We start from the raw sequence: 15,998 nt of genomic DNA on the forward strand, positions 1-15,998 counted from the left end.
TCTTCAAAACTCAGAGGTAGTAGCTGGTCAATCAACACCAACAGACCAGATTTTGGAGTTCTTGCAAAAGAGGTTGGATATGGGGTTATCCCCAAATACTCTTAAAGTGCAGATGTCAGCCTTAGGGGCCCTCTTTGGCTGCAACATTTCTGAAAATTACTGGGTCAGCAGATTAATCAAAGCGAGAAAATGGTCTAGGCCAATGGTGATGAATAGAGTCATGCCGTGGGACTTCAATTAAGTCCTTTCGGCCATGACTGAAGCCCCATTTGAGCCAATTTATTCAGCCTCTATTAAAAATCTGTCTCTTAAAGTAGCCTTCCTGGTGGCCCTAACGTCCGCTCGTAGGATAGGCGACATCCAGGCGTTATCCAGGCTTCCCCCTTACATGCAACTTAAAGATGATAGAGTGATACTGTCCCCTGATCCAGCATATCTTCCTAAAGTAGTGTCCAGATTTCATAGAACACGAGAGATAGTTCTTCAATCTTTCCTCCCTAATCCTACTAATGATAATGAAAGGAAACTACACAATTTAGATGTAAGAAGATGTATCCTAGAGTATCTAGCAGTGACTGATCCTTGGAAGATAGTTAACGCCCTATTCGTGTCCTATCAGGGTAGCAGGAAAGGTCATAGAGTATCAAAATCTATGCTAGCTAGGTGGATCAGGGAGGCTATTTTGCTGGCATACTTTTCAAAGGGCAAGCCAGAACCTGAAGGTCTAAGAGCACATTCCACTAGAGCTATGGCTGCCTCTTGGGCAGAGAGGTTAGAGGTGTTGATTGACCAAATATGTAAGGCTGCGACTTGGTCTTCTCCAAACACTTCCTATAACCACTATAGATTAAACCTGGGTGCCTCCTCGGACCTCACTTTTGATGTAAGGGTGTTGCAAGCCGTAGTCCCTCCCTAAACAGTTACTCTCTGTAATTCTCTCCGTGGTGCTGTCATGGACAACCGATAAAGTCTTAGTTACTCACCGGTTAACGGTGTTTTTCGGAGTCCATTATGGCACCCGTACATACCCTCCTGTCTTCTTAAGTTCTGGGTGTACACCTCTTCCTTTGCTAACATAAACCACTTGTGGTGAATAGTTAGCAGTAGTATTGTTGTATATAAATGTTGCTGTTAACTTTGGTGGTCCTCTTGTGCTCTGTAAACCAGCTGATGCGTGGGAGAGGTGCCGCCTTTATGTATCTGTAGGTTTCCTGTTCCTGAAGAGCCGATCTGCTCTCTCTGTGGTGCTGTCATGGACTCCAAAAAACACCATTAACCGGTGAGTAATTATAACTTTCGGACTATAAGATGCACCGGACCATAAGACGCACCCCAAATTTGAGGTGAAAATTGCAGAAAAAATATTTTTTTATGAGATGGGGGTCCGTCTTATTGTCCGAATTTACAGTATCTTAACTGAGGGCTGGCGGAGGCAGAGCAAGGTCACAGGAGGCATGGTTTCGACAGAGGTGCGGTGATGCGGTATGGCGTGCTCCTGAGCAGGGTTCCCTTCCTGCTTAGGTGGGCGACTCCACGGCCTGATGTCCATGGGGGGGTTGCAGCAGTTGTGTGGTGATGGCAGAGGTGCGGGGATAATGAGCGGTATGGTGTGAGTCAGGTCCCTTCTACAGGTGATGTGACGCAGCGACCCGGTATCCAATGTGAGCAGCAGAGCCGGGTTATTCACTGGTTTCTCGGTGGCGGCGGCCATCTTCCTGATCTAAATCTGCGAACTCGGCTTCAGGAAAATGGCCGCCACAATCTCCATTTGCGCACGCGCGGTCTCCCGCGGCCATTTTCCTGAAGCCTCGGGAAACAGAGCACTCCATTTGCGCACGCACAGCCTCATGAAGATGGCCCGGCTCTGCTGCTCACATTGGGTACCGGGCCGCTGCGTCACCTCACCTGTGGAAGGGACCCTGCTCACACCATACCGCTCACTTCGCCTCATCATCCCCACACCTCTTCTGCCGCCGCCACACCACTGCCGGTAAGCCTGCATTCCAACTATAAAACGCACCCCCCATTTTCCTCACTTTTTTGGGGGGAAAAAGTGCGTGTTACAGTCCGAAAAATACGGTACTCTTTGGCAATCTCGCTCTTATTCTTTAAGTCCCCCTTGTTCACATCTGGCAGCTGTCAATTTGCCTCCAACACTTTTCCTTTCACTTTTTCACCATTACAGTATGTAGATAGGGGCAAAATTGTTTGGTGAACTGGAACGTGTGGGGTTAAAATTTTGCTTCACAACATAGCCTATGACGCTCTCGGGGTCCAGACGTGTGACTGTGCAAAATGTTGTGGCTGTAGCTGCGACGGTGCAGATGCCAATCCCAGACACACACACACACACACACACACACACACACACACACACACACACACACACACACACACTCAGCTTTATATATTAGATTAGAAAATTGGTGACTTGTTCAATACTTTTTCACCTCTGTAAATTTACTAAAAAATAATTCTTTTAGATATACTTTAAAAACTAAACCCTCAAAACAATGAAAACAAACATTACACAATGAATTGGCCCTGTAAATAGCACAAAAATGAGCACTGATATACACTCACCGGCCACTTTATTAGGTACACCTGTCCAACTTCTTGTTAACACTTAATTTCTAATCAGCCAATCACATGGCGGCAACTCAGTGCATTTAGGCATGTAGACATGGTCAAGACAATCTCCTGCAGTTCAAACCGCATCAGTATGGGGAAGAAAGGTGATTTGAGTGCCTTTGAATGTGGCATGGTTGTTGGTGCCAGAAGGGCTGGTCTGAGTATTTCAGAAACTGCTGATCTACTGGGATTTTCACGCACAACCATCTCTAGGGTTTACAGAGAATGGTCCGAAAAAGAAAAAAAATCCAGGGAGCGGCAGTTCTGTGGGTGGAAATGCCTTGTTGATGCCAGAGGTCAGAGGAGAATGGGCAGACTGGTTCGAGCTGATAGAAAGGCAACAGTGACTCAAATCGCCACCCGTTACAACCAAGGTAGGCCTAAGAGCATCTCTGAACGCACAGTGCGTCGAACTTTGAGGCAGATGGGCTACAGCAGCAGAAGACCACACCGGGTACCACTCCTTTCAGCTAAGAACAGGAAACTGAGGCTACAATTTGTACAAGCTCATCGAAATTGGACAGTAGAAGATTGGAAAAACGTTGCTTGGTCTGATGAGTCTCGATTTCTGCTGCGACATTCGGATGGTAGGGTCAGAATTTTGCGTAAACAACATGAAACCATGGATCCATCCTGCCTTGTATGGAGCATCTTTGGGATGTGCAGCCGACAAATCTGCGGCAACTGTGTGATGCCATCATGTCAATATGGACCAAAATCTCTGAGGAATGCTTCCAGCACCTTGTTGAATCTATGCCACGAATAATTTAGGCAGTTCTGAAGGCAAAAGGGGGTCCAACCCGTTACTAGCATGGTGTACCTAATAAAGTGGCCGGTGAGTGTATAGTAGCCCAATATGATCAGTGTCATGGGTTTACCGCATCAGAGAGGGGCCAGTGTCTGATTTCACGTATTCCTGCACTGATTAGAAGCAATTCTTCATATTCATATTTAACGGTGCATGAGTCTACTAGCAGCACAGGGGTTAAACTGTACAGCTTAGAGTCTCTGAAGCTTTCCTGCAGAGATGAGCTCAGCTTTTAAGTATTGTCCACTCCCCTCTTCTATATCTACCCTCCTCTGGCAATCTAGATTGCTATTTTTAGTCTTGTACTGCCTGGTGTGAAGCGGAGGTGTTGGTTGTTGGTAGAGGTGTTTGGAGTGATGATCTGTGACTGTTGCTTGATGTGTCAGCTGTGTGCAAATCCTAATCCTATCCTATGTGGTTTCCCTCTTTTTCTCCCTGATGTTCCTCTCTGTTTTCTGTGAGTGTATATTTGTATGTTTGGTAGTTTCATCTATCCCTGTAAGTCTTCCTTTGTTAATCTGGTTTGTGTATATACATGCACTATTACTCAAGAAAAAATCAAACAAATCTATTTGTGAAAGGGTTCATTAATATACGGCTAACATAAAGGAACCCCTATAATTGACCGATATAAAATATAACTTTTAATTGTTTAGTTTTAAAAGGGACAAACACCATGCTAAAAAGTGCACACTACATTCACCCTATAGATACAGCCTGATCTGAACACTTGCTTTCCTGCAGAGGTTGGCATCCTATAAACAACATATACGAGAATGCCCCCCCCCCCCTCAACGATGACTGACACTACTGTCCTGTAATGCCCTAGTATCAAGTGATGGTTTATCAACCTTCATACCATTAAAGGACATTATTATATAGTGATAGTCAGAAAAAAGGAATTGCAGGTGTATATCGGGCCAATGAAAAAGGTGACATACCATGTTGATGAGCCGTGTGGTGAAACGCGTAGAGGTCACTTGACTTCTGTTTCATCACCCAGCTTTGTGCATAGACTTTCCCCTGCTCCTAGCATTGTGATGGTATGTTCATCCAGCTCTCCTATGAAGCGCACATAATACATCACCCAGCTTTGCGCATAGACTTTCTCCTGCTCCTAGCATTGTGATGGTATGTTCATCCAGCTCTCCTATGAAGCGCACATAATACATCACCCAGCTTTGCACATAGACTTTCCCCTGCTCCTAGCATTGTGATGGTATGTTCATCCAGCTCTCCTATGAAGCGCACATAATACATCACCCAGCTTTGCGCATAGACTTTCCCCTGCTCCTAGCATTGTGATGGTATGTTCATCCAGCTCTCCTATGAAGCGCACATAATACATCACCCAGCTTTGCGCATAGACTTTCCCCTGCTCCTAGCATTGTGATGGTATGTTCATCCAGCTCTCCTATGAAGCGCACATAATACATCACCCAGCTTTGCGCATAGACTTTCCCCTGCTCCTAGCATTGTGATGGTATGTTCATCCAGCTCTCCTATGAAGCGCACATAATACATCACCCAGCTTTGCGCATAGACTTTCCCCTGCTCCTAGCATTGTGATGGTATGTTCATCCAGCTCTCCTATGAAGCGCACATAATACATCACCCAGCTTTGCGCATAGACTTTCCCCTGCTCCTAGCATTGTGATGGTATGTTCATCCAGCTCTCCTATGAAGCGCACATAATACATCACCCAGCTTTGCGCATAGACTTTCCCCTGCTCCTAGCATTGTGATGGTATGTTCATCCAGCTCTCCTATGAAGCGCACATAATACATCACCTGTTGTGATTCGGTTCGTGGGCTCCCCCGGTGGTCTCTTGTGGTACTGGTGTCCTGCAAGCTTTGCCTTCTCAGTTCACCTGTTCCTATCAGGATGTGGGAGTATCCTATTTAACCTTGCTCCTCAGTCATTCTAATGCTGGCCATCAATGTATCCAGAGTGATTCTGTTGCATGTTCCTGCTCCCAGTTTTCTGCTCAGCTAAGTTGGACACTTTAGTCCTTAAGTCTATTTTTGTATGTTTTGTCCAGTTTGCACTTATGTGAATCTCTGCAGCTGGAAGCTCTTGTTGGGCTGAAATTACCACTCTAGTGGCATGAGTTGTCACATGAGTTAAGGTAATTTCAGGATGGTGTTTTGAAGGGTTTTGCAGCTGACCGCGAAGTCCTCTGTTGTATCTTTCTGCTATTTAGTTAGCGGGCCTCTCTGTGCTAAATCTGCTTTCATACTACGTGTGTCTTTTCATCTGCTCTCACCGTTATTATATGTGGGGGGCTGCTATCTCCTGTGGGGACATTCTCTGGAGGCAAGCCAGGACTGTGTTTTCTTCTACCAGGGGTAGTTAGTTCTCCGGCTGGCGCGCGGCATCTAGAGACAACGCAGGAATGCCCCCTGGCTACTTCTAGTGTGGTGTGTAGGTTTAGCATCGCGGTCAGCTCTAGTTTCCATCACCCGAGAGCTTGTCCGTTTATTCTATGCTTCTGATGTTTCCTTGCCATTGGAAACCATAACAATCACCCAGCTTTGCGCATAGACTTTCCCCTGTTCCTAGCATTGTGATGGTATGCCTTTCAGCTAACCCCCAACTTACTCTGTGATATTTATGACCTTGTTTACTTAGTCTTGATTGTATGCATCTGGTCGACCCTTAATTCTCTGACCAAGATGAGCAGAGACCACTCCTCTCTGCTGCACACCTGACCACACTTAGTTTTCCATATATTGCATAGCACAAGTCTGCAGGACTTTAGTCTGCAGTGTGATTTCTAGAAGTGTGTTCTAAAAGTGTGGATTACATTAGAATTAAAACCTGAATTGAACATGAAGGTAACTGGCCTGTCACTGTAAACAATGTCCCAGTTTGTTTTCACTTTTACCCCTATAATCTTTCACTTTCTGCTACCTCCCCCAATCCCCACACCAAGTAAGGAACTGTTCATCTCCTCTTCAGTCCTCCCCATCCATCTCACCTCCTCCTCAGAACTGTTACTTAACATACAATCCTCTGTCTCAAAGCACAGGCAACCCCCTCACGCTCTCTCCTGCTCCCACCTGCTAACACTATCTCTGCTCCTTCTCACTGCTGGTGATATCTCTCCAAATCCTGGTCCTCACCATATTCCCACAGTCATTTCTACCTCCCGTCCACGCTCCATCACAAACTTCCGTAACCTCTCTAACCTTATACCCATTCGCCCAGCCCCCGCTTCCCCAGTCCCACTAACAGGAGCTCTGTGGAACGCTCGCTCTGTCTGTAACAAGCTTTCCTACATCCATGATCTTTTTGTTACTACCAAACTTTCCTTCCTCGCCATCACCGAAACCTGGCTCACCCCTTCTGACACGGCCTCCCCTGCTGCACTCTCTTAGGCTACGTTCACATTTGCGGTCCTCGCCGCAGCGTCGGGCGCCGCAGCGGCGCCGCATGCGTCATGCGCCCCTATATTTAACATGGGGGCGCATGGACATGCGGCGCACTTGCGTTTTGCGCCGCATGCGGCGCCCGCGTCCGGGCGCAGAGGACGCAGCAAGTTGCATTTTTGCTGCGTCCAAATTCAATGAAAAAAACGACGCATGCGGCGCAAAACGCAGCGTTGTGCATGCGTTTTGCTGCGTTTTTATTTGCGTTGTGCGTTGCGGCGCCGACGCTGCGGCGCACAACGCAAATGTGAACGTAGCCTTACGGTGGCTTCCACCTTTCTCACACACCCCGCCCCAGCAGCAAGCATGGTGGAGGAGTTGGTTTTCTCCTGTCAGATAACTGCTCCTTCACCCCAATCCCACTGCCACCCTCTGTTACCCTCCCTTCCTTTGAGGTGCACTCTGTGCGCATCTACTCCCCCTCCAACCTCCAACTGGCTGTCATTTACTGCCCCCCAGGGCCAGCCACCACCTTCTTTGACCACTTCACCACCTGGCTACTTCATTTCCTTTCTGCGGACATCCCCACTATCATCATGGGCGATTTCAACATACCCATTGACACTTCCCTCTCAGCTGCCACTAAACTTCTATCTCTCTCTTCCTCCTTCGGCATCACTCAATGGTCTTCTGCAGCCACTCACAAAGATGGTCACACACTGGACCTCATCTTCACCCGCCTCTGCTCCCTATCTAACCTCTCTAACTCGCCTCTTTCTCTCTCTGACCACAACCTTCTCACATTCTCATCTCTTTCCACTCCATGTCTAGAGTCCCCACCCCACAAACTTTCACACCCTCGCAGAAATCTTAAACATCTTGACCTACATTCATTCTCTGAATCCCTCCTCCCTCTCACAGACATAAGTTCCATACACAATGCGGATGACGCTGCCGCTCTATATAACACCACAATAGCTGTAGCTTTGGAATCTGCTGCCCCACGTACACATACCAAAGCTCGCAAAATCAACAGACAGCCCTGGCACACCAGCCTGACCAAAGAACTGAGGCAAGCTTCCAGGGCTGCTGAGCGCAGATGGAAAAGATCCCACTCCAACGACCACTTAATCGCATTCAAACAGTCCCTCACTACTTTCAAGACCGCACTCGCCACAGCTAAACAAACCTACTTCTCATCTCTCATATCCTCCCTGTCTCACAACCCTAAACAGTTATTCAACACCTTCAATTCTCTCCTCCGTCCCCCAGCACCTCCTCCCTCCTCACTTATCTCTGCTGAAGACTTTGCCTCATTCTTCAAGCAGAAGATTGATAACATCAGAGACAGTTTTGGTCAACAAGCCCCAGAGCCCTTCCTCCCAACTTCCCTACCCTCCACCTCCAAAACCAACTACTCCACCATTACAGAAGATCAACTCGCCACTCTACTCTCAAGATCGCATCTCACCACATGTGCACTTGACCCGCTCCCAACCCACCTCATCCCAAACCTCACCACAATCTTCATCCCAACCCTAACCCATCTCTTCAACCTATCACTAACAAATGGTGTTTTCCCCTCAAGCTTTAAACATGCCTCCATCACACCTATCCTCAAAAAGCCCTCTCTTGACCCATCCTCTGTATCTAGCTATCGCCCTATATCACTTCTCCCCTATGCCTCAAAACTACTGGAACAACACGTCTACCTTGAACTGTCCTCCCATCTCTCTTCTTGCTCCCTCTTTGACCGCTTACAATCTGGCTTCCGGTCACACCATTCCACTGAAACTGCCCTAACTAAGGTCGCCACTGACCTTTTAACCGCCAAGAGCAAGCGACACTACTCTGTTCTCCTCCTCCTCGACCTGTCGGCTGCCTTTGACACAGTGGACCATTCCCTATTATTACAGACCCTCTCATCCCTTGGCATCACAGACTTGGCCCTATCCTGGATCTCATCATACCTAACAGACCGGACATTCAGCGTCTCCCACTCACACACCACCTCCTCACCTCGCCCCCTCTCTGTCGGAGTCCCACAAGGTTCAGTCCTTGGGCCCCTGCTCTTCTCCATTTACACCTTTGGCCTGGGACAGCTCATAGAATCTCATGGCTTTCAGTATCACCTCTATGCTGATGACACACAGATCTACATCTCTGAACCAGATATCACCTCCCTACTAACCAGAATCCCTCAATGTCTGTCCACTATTTCATCCTTCTTCTCCGCTAAATTTCTGAAACTTAACATGGACAAAACAGAATTCATCATCTTTCCCCCATCTCACGTGACCCCCCCCCCCCCCAACGAACCTATCCATTACAGTAAATGGCTGCCCACTCTCCCCAGTCCCACAAGCTTGCTGCCTCGGGGTTATCCTTGACGCTGATCTCTCCTTCAAACCACATATCCAAGCCCTTTCCACTTCCTGCCGACTTCAACTCAAAAATATTGCACGAATCCGTTCATTCCTCAACCAAGAATCTGCAAAAACCCTAGTCCATGCCCTCATCATCTCTCGTCTTGACTACTGCAACCTCCTGCTCTGTGGCCTCCCCTCAAACACTCTCGCACCCCTCCAATCTATTCTAAACTCTGCTGCCCGACTAATCCACCTGTCCCCCCGCTATTCTCCGGCCTCTCCCCTCTATCAATCCCTTCACTGGCTACCCATTGCCCAGAGACTCCAGTACAAAACCCTAACCATGACGTACAAAGCCATCCACAACCTGTCTCCTTCTTACATCTGTGACCTCATCTCCCGGTACTTTCCTACACGCAACCTCCGATCCTCACAAGATCTCCTTCTCTACTCCCCTCTTATCTCCTCTTCCCACAATCGTATACAAGATTTCTCTCGCGTATCACCCCTACTCTGGAACCCTCTACCACAACACATCAGACTCTCGCCCACCATCGAAACTTTCAAAAAGAATCTGAAGACCCACCTCTTCCGACAAGCCTACAACCTGCAGTAACCACCGATCAACCAACCGCTGCACGATCAGCTCTATCCTCACCTACTGTATTCTCACCCATCCCTTGTAGATTGTGAGCCCTCACGGGCAGGGTCCTCACTCCTCCTGTACCAGTTATGACTTGTATTGTTCAAGATTATTGTACTTGTTTTTATTATGTATACCCCTCCTCACTTGTAAAGCGCCATGGAATAAATGGCGCTATAACAATAAATAATAATAATAATAATAATAATTGGTACCCCTCTCTGCCTTTTTGCAATCATGTCATATAGTCTTTTTTTAGACTTTGATATTTAAGGCAATATCTGATTATCAATTTTGCAATGCACTTTATCATTGGCATCCAATTATTCACTGTCCACTATTACCAATATTGATCACTGGGACTGGTTGTTATTAGGGTTTCCCAGTGTCAGCCACCATTGAGCGGAGGCACCATATCCACTGATAAGTAGTGTGCCAACCTCCGCTGTATATATCCCGGGTTCAGTGTAGGTACAGTTCAGAGTGGTTTATCTATCACACATATAGCGAGTGACCTTTTTCATTGACCTGATATACACCTGCACTTCCTTTTTTCTGACTGTCACCATATAATACTGTCCTTAAATGGTATGAAAGTTGATAAACCATCACTCAGTACTAGGGAATTACAGGACAGTAGGGTCAGTAATCATTGAGTGGGGGTGCCATAATCATATAGGTTGATTATAGGGTGCCACGCTCCACAGGCAGGCAGGTGTTCAGGTCAGGGTGTATCTATAGGGTGAACGCAGTGTGCTCTTTGTAGTATGGTGTTTGTTTATGTTGTTTGTCCCCTGTGTGACAAAGGTTGCACCACCAATCAAATGGAGCAAGAATAAGATATAGATAAAGCACAAAACTTATATTGCAATATCCTAATAGATATAGATAAAATAAGGAAAGAATCAATACATTAACATTGTATGGTTTCTAGAATTCATGACCTTTAACATTGTGGTGTCTAGTCTAATAATCCAAAATGCTTCTCTGAAAAGTAGCTTTTTTTTGCCGTTCCCCTCCCCTTACGGGTTATTAGACAAAAATATACTGTAATTGAAAGTGTCATCTTGACATAAAATGGAGGTGTATTTAGAAAAAAAAAATATTTATTTTTTTTTTATGTTGTGTTATTGCAAACTGTTTGGAGAATTAAAGGTGACCAACATAAATATACTAAATGAACAATCCCCATGAATTTATACACCTAAAATTCCCCGGAAACCAGTCAAGGAAATTGGAAACCTCTCTTCAGAAGATGCAGCAATGTTACAAATTATATAATGTAATCATTTAAAAATACATAACAAGTATGGATATATATGATGTTATAATGTGCACATACAAATTTTGGTCTGAAAGTATGTAATAAGACAGAAAATGCATGATGATCTGCAAAAAGACACATAAAAAAGGTAGAGTCTGATATACTCCTTATAATTCTGAAAATTCAGATCTGATATCGCCTTGTCATTGAATATCTCACAAATGAAAAAAAAAATAAAAATAAATTGGTAACAGTAGACAGACTTGGATAAACTTATAATCAAGAAAAGGCATATGTATGTAGAAATACATTAAAGGGTTTTTTCTACGAACAAAGATTCATTTCAATCAATAGATCTTGGAATAATAATTTCCGCAATTCAATATGAAATAAAAATGTTCCTGTACGTAGATAACTGTATAAATGTGCCCCTGCTGTGTACTGTGTAATGGCTGTGTCTGACCTTTCAGCATGGTTTGATCACACCACAGCTACTGGGCAGGGGTGACTTGAACAAAAAAAGTATACAAACAATGCAGCATGGGATCACAAATTATTATTTTTTTCTCTTCCCCACAACAGCATCCACTGAGAGAGGGGATCCGCCCCTAGGAACAGGAAACCTACAGAGAGATAAAAGGGGTACCCCCCCCCCCCTCGCTCCTTAGTTGGTTTCCTGTTCATAGACGGGAACTTGCAAAGAGTACTCTCTGATGTTTGGAATCTAAGAGGAGGAATGCCTGCCTGGATAGCCGCCTGTGCAGTTTTTTGTAAGAGCGGCAGAGGCTCCAGTGCGGGTGACAGGGTCGGGGGAAGGTTCCTATATGGTTCCCCCCTCCTCTGGATAGGATGACAGGAGTCATTCCTTATCAAGGCCTTTTGGATGGAGTATTATGGAGGCACACCTGAGCAACAGCGTCTCTGTTGGGACACTGATTGTGGAGACATCCTGTATTAGAGACTGAGGTAAGGCGTGTGTGATATTAATGCATTGCAAATGCCTACCAGCATTGTCGGCTTGCCTGGGAGAGCGACACGGCGGTGAGTAGCTGTGTGTTGTCGCGCACATGTGCTGTTGCCGGTTTGCCCAGGAAGTAGTTTGGATACTTCCAGTGGCGGTATGAAGATGGTGGTGATGCATCCTGTAGCTGCCGCTATTCCTCAATAGACAGCACGGTAAATCCTGGCCATGTTGGGAAGGTCAGATTGATGTGGTAGCCGCCGGTTGAGTGCAGCGGCCGGATGTCAGATGGATTGTGATTGCCTCTTACGCTCCTACTGGTTCACAGTGGATATAAAAAGGGGGTGTGGTGTGTGTGCAGGTGCTGCCTCTTATAACTAGTGCTATATAAGCACAGACTGAGAGAGTATGGGTGTGTGCGCTACCATGTCATCTCCTAGTGACATTATTGTGCCCCCACTGGAGGAGCTAGAGTCACCTACTTGTGACAGCAGCAAAAAAGGTGATAGTGGACATCCTAAGCGGAGTGTTTCCACGGATAAGACGGGGAAAGATAGAAAATCAGCCCGTTCCACATCTCAATCCAGGTAGTCATCCCTACAGCCGGTATTCTTTTATGATCTTTCACCTGGGTGAGTGATTGATAAAATTTCTATAAGCTAAATAATTGCCTATTTTCTTGTTTTTATATTCATAGGCTAAAAAAAAAGTGGGAAAACCAAGCACAGTGTACTGCTTTGTGTTCTGAACCTCTTCCAGATACTTATATCAAAAAGTTATGCAAATTTTGTATCAGTTCTACCCTTCAAGAGGAGGGTTCAGTTAAGATGGAGGATATACGTTTAATGATCTGTGAAGAGCTACAGTCTTTAGGAAATTTGAGTGGTAAAATAGAGAGGGAATCCAGCAGGAAAATTGTCTCTCCCAGAGCAGAATCCTCTTCTGAAAGTGGTGAAATTGACTCAGATATTTCACAAGGGTCCATATCCTCAGAGGAGGAGGAATATCTGTTTTCCTACTGATGGTTTCAACAATTTAGTTAAATCAGTAAGAGACATGATGGGCCTGTCTGAATCTAAAGAACCCCAAACTCCTCAAGAGGTCATGTTCGGGGGTCTTTCCCAAAAGAAGGGAATAGTTTTCCCAGTAATACAAACAATTAAAGATCTGGTGAAAAAAGAGTGGGGCAAACAGGGTCAAAAAGGTTTTGTGCCCATAACATCAAAAAGACGATACCTGTTTGATGATGTGGATCTAACTTCCTGGGCTAAAGTACCCAAAGTTGATGCAGCAGTGGCCTCCACCTCACGCCGATCCTCCTTGCCTGTAAAGGATGCTGGGTCTCTATCTGATCCGATGAATCGTAAATCAGATGCACTGTTAAAAAGATATTGGGAATCTTGCATAGCTGCCTTCAAACCAGCAATTTCAGCTACTTGCACAGGGAGATCTATGCTTGTCTAGCTGGACCAAAATATAAAATATGGCATGTCGAGGGATAGTTTACGTTCCTTCGTTTCCTTAATTAAAGGAACAGCAGCATTTTTATCTGACGCTTCTATAGACTATCTTCTTCTGGCAGCTAGAACAGCGAGCTTAACCAATACAGCTCACAGAGCTCTATGGTTGAAGAATTGGAAGGGAGATGCCCAATCCAGATCTAAACTCTGCTCTATACCCTGTGAGGGTGAGTACTTATTTGGAAAAGTATTACATGATATCCTGACTAAAGCAGGAGAAAGGAAAAAAAGGTTTCCTAATCTGTTCATTCCTACCTACAGAAGAGCATTCAGGAAGCCGACATTTAGCAGAAAAAAGGACTATAAGGATCGATGGAACAATAAAGATTTCAGGCAGAAGGGAAACCTCTTTAACAGACGTCCCTTCAAGACGGCGGATAGATTCCGCTAGTTCCTCTTTTCCTGTAGGAGGCAGATTGCTTCATTTTGGTCATCAATGGAGGAAAATAACTGTTAACTCTTGGGCCACTAACATCATAACATCAGGCCTATCCTTAGACTTTCAGTGAAATATATCGTGGCACAGCTGTGTTGGTGCACTAGATAGGTTCCCCAAACCAGTGAACATATAGTAAATAATTAGGCACTCAACTTATTTGTGGTTGTAGCTTTGAAAATACATATATTTTTTTTTTTTTATTGCAGTCCAAAATAAAACGTTTCGGTCAACACGAGACCTTCTTCAGTAAACTGCGTTCAAAATTTATACAAACAAGAATAATAAGATACATAACTATGTATACAACAATAGGTATCATAAACAAAAAAATAAAAAAAATAAATCTCAGAACAAATAGGTGCATGGTGGTGGGAGGTGAGGGTCGGAACAATAAGGAGAGGAGAGGAGTATCTTACATACCCGACTGCTCAAGTGGTAAGTATAGCAGGTGTCCCTGTACATCAATTGGGTCCAAATATATGGGGTACAACCCTAAGTGACCTAACGGGAGAGTAATCACCCTAAAGACATAAAAATAAATAAAAACTTTGGAATAGGATATACATGAGTGACATAAAGAATGTACTGATGTTGGTATACTAACCAGTCGTTATGCGTCTAATGTGACGTGAAGGCCAAAAGCTCCAAATTTATATTGTCAATAACTGTAATGAAGCATATGAACATAGGTAACTGCCAACCCTAATGTGAGGGTGATATAAAGATAGAAAACATATCCGTAACCTAATACGAACAGCTAAGCGTGGATGGTGCTGGTATAACTATATGTCTGATGTGACTTAAAGGCAAGTGGCTTAAGATTTAGCTGGAGAAAAGCATAAAAAAAATAAATAAATGTCCACCCTAATGCGAGGGGCACGATAGTATTGGAAAGTGGAGATAGTATATAACCTGTTATAAGTCACTAGAAGTGGGCAGAGCCGGTGTGGCTATATATCTAATCAGTAAAGGCACAGATGATAGGCCTCGGGGAGACCAAAACATCCAACACCGCAGAGACACCATCACGTGTTTCTCAACGCAGTGATCCAGAACACTGCCCCCATCCCTTATGGGAAATATGCAAACGCATGTAGGATAGCTGCGGAGACACCATCACGTGTTTCTCAACGCAAGCAGTGAATAGCCAGACCTTTCCCCGGGAAGGAACAACCACGGGAAGGGCAGCATCCAATAAAGGAAACATCCAATACAGGAAAACCACCTATGCCAAGCATGGTATCCATCCACAGACAGCTGTTTCGGGGTGTTTGCCCCTCATCAGTGTGGAGTAGGAATCTGGCTATTAGGAGCAGTGCCTAGTAAAAGGCTGTAAAGGCACAGATGATTGGCCTCGGGGAGACCAAAACATCCAACACCGCGGAGACACCATCACATGTTTCTCAACGCAGTGATCCAGAACACTGCCCCCATCCCTTATGGGAAATATGCAAACACATGTAGGATAGCTGCGGAGACACCATCACGTGTTTCTCAACGCAAGCAGTGAATAGCCAGACTGTTCCCCAGGAAGGAACAACCACGGGAAGGGCAGCATCCAATAAAGGAAACATCCAATACAGGAAAACCACCTATGCCAATCATGGTATCCATCCACAGACAGCTGTTTCGGGGTGTTTGCCCCTCATCAGTGTGGAGTAGGAATCTGGCTATTAGGAGCAGTGCCTAGTAAAAGGCTGTAAAGGCACAAATGATTGGCCTCAGAGAGACCAAAACATCCAACACCGCGGAGACACCATCATGTGTTTCTCAACGCAGTGATCCAGAACACTGCCCCCATCCCTTATGGGAAATATGCAAACACATGTAGGATAGCTGCGGAGACACCATCACATGTTTCTCAACACAAGCAGTGAATAGCCAGACCTTTCCCCGGGAAGGAACAACCACGGGAAGGGCAGCATCCAATAAAGGAAACGTCCAATACAGGAAAACCACCTATGCCAAGCATGGTATCCATCCACAGACAG

At 45.4% G+C, this 15,998-nt stretch overlaps 1 protein-coding gene and 1 long non-coding RNA gene across 2 annotated transcripts in view; one reads left to right on the plus strand and one right to left on the minus strand.

Annotated features, from left to right (window-relative positions):
- PGAP1 (post-GPI attachment to proteins inositol deacylase 1) overlaps window positions 1-15,998 on the plus strand; it is a 1,745,445-nt gene that overhangs the window by 1,021,582 nt on the left and 707,865 nt on the right. The gene's annotated exons all lie outside the window — the stretch shown is intronic.
- Window positions 1-15,998, minus strand: part of LOC143786333 (uncharacterized) — a 52,558-nt gene that overhangs the window by 35,635 nt on the left and 925 nt on the right. The gene's annotated exons all lie outside the window — the stretch shown is intronic.

The sequence above is a fragment of the Ranitomeya variabilis genome, chromosome 7, assembly GCF_051348905.1.
Source record: "Ranitomeya variabilis isolate aRanVar5 chromosome 7, aRanVar5.hap1, whole genome shotgun sequence".
Taxonomy (NCBI): Eukaryota; Metazoa; Chordata; class Amphibia; order Anura; family Dendrobatidae; genus Ranitomeya; species Ranitomeya variabilis.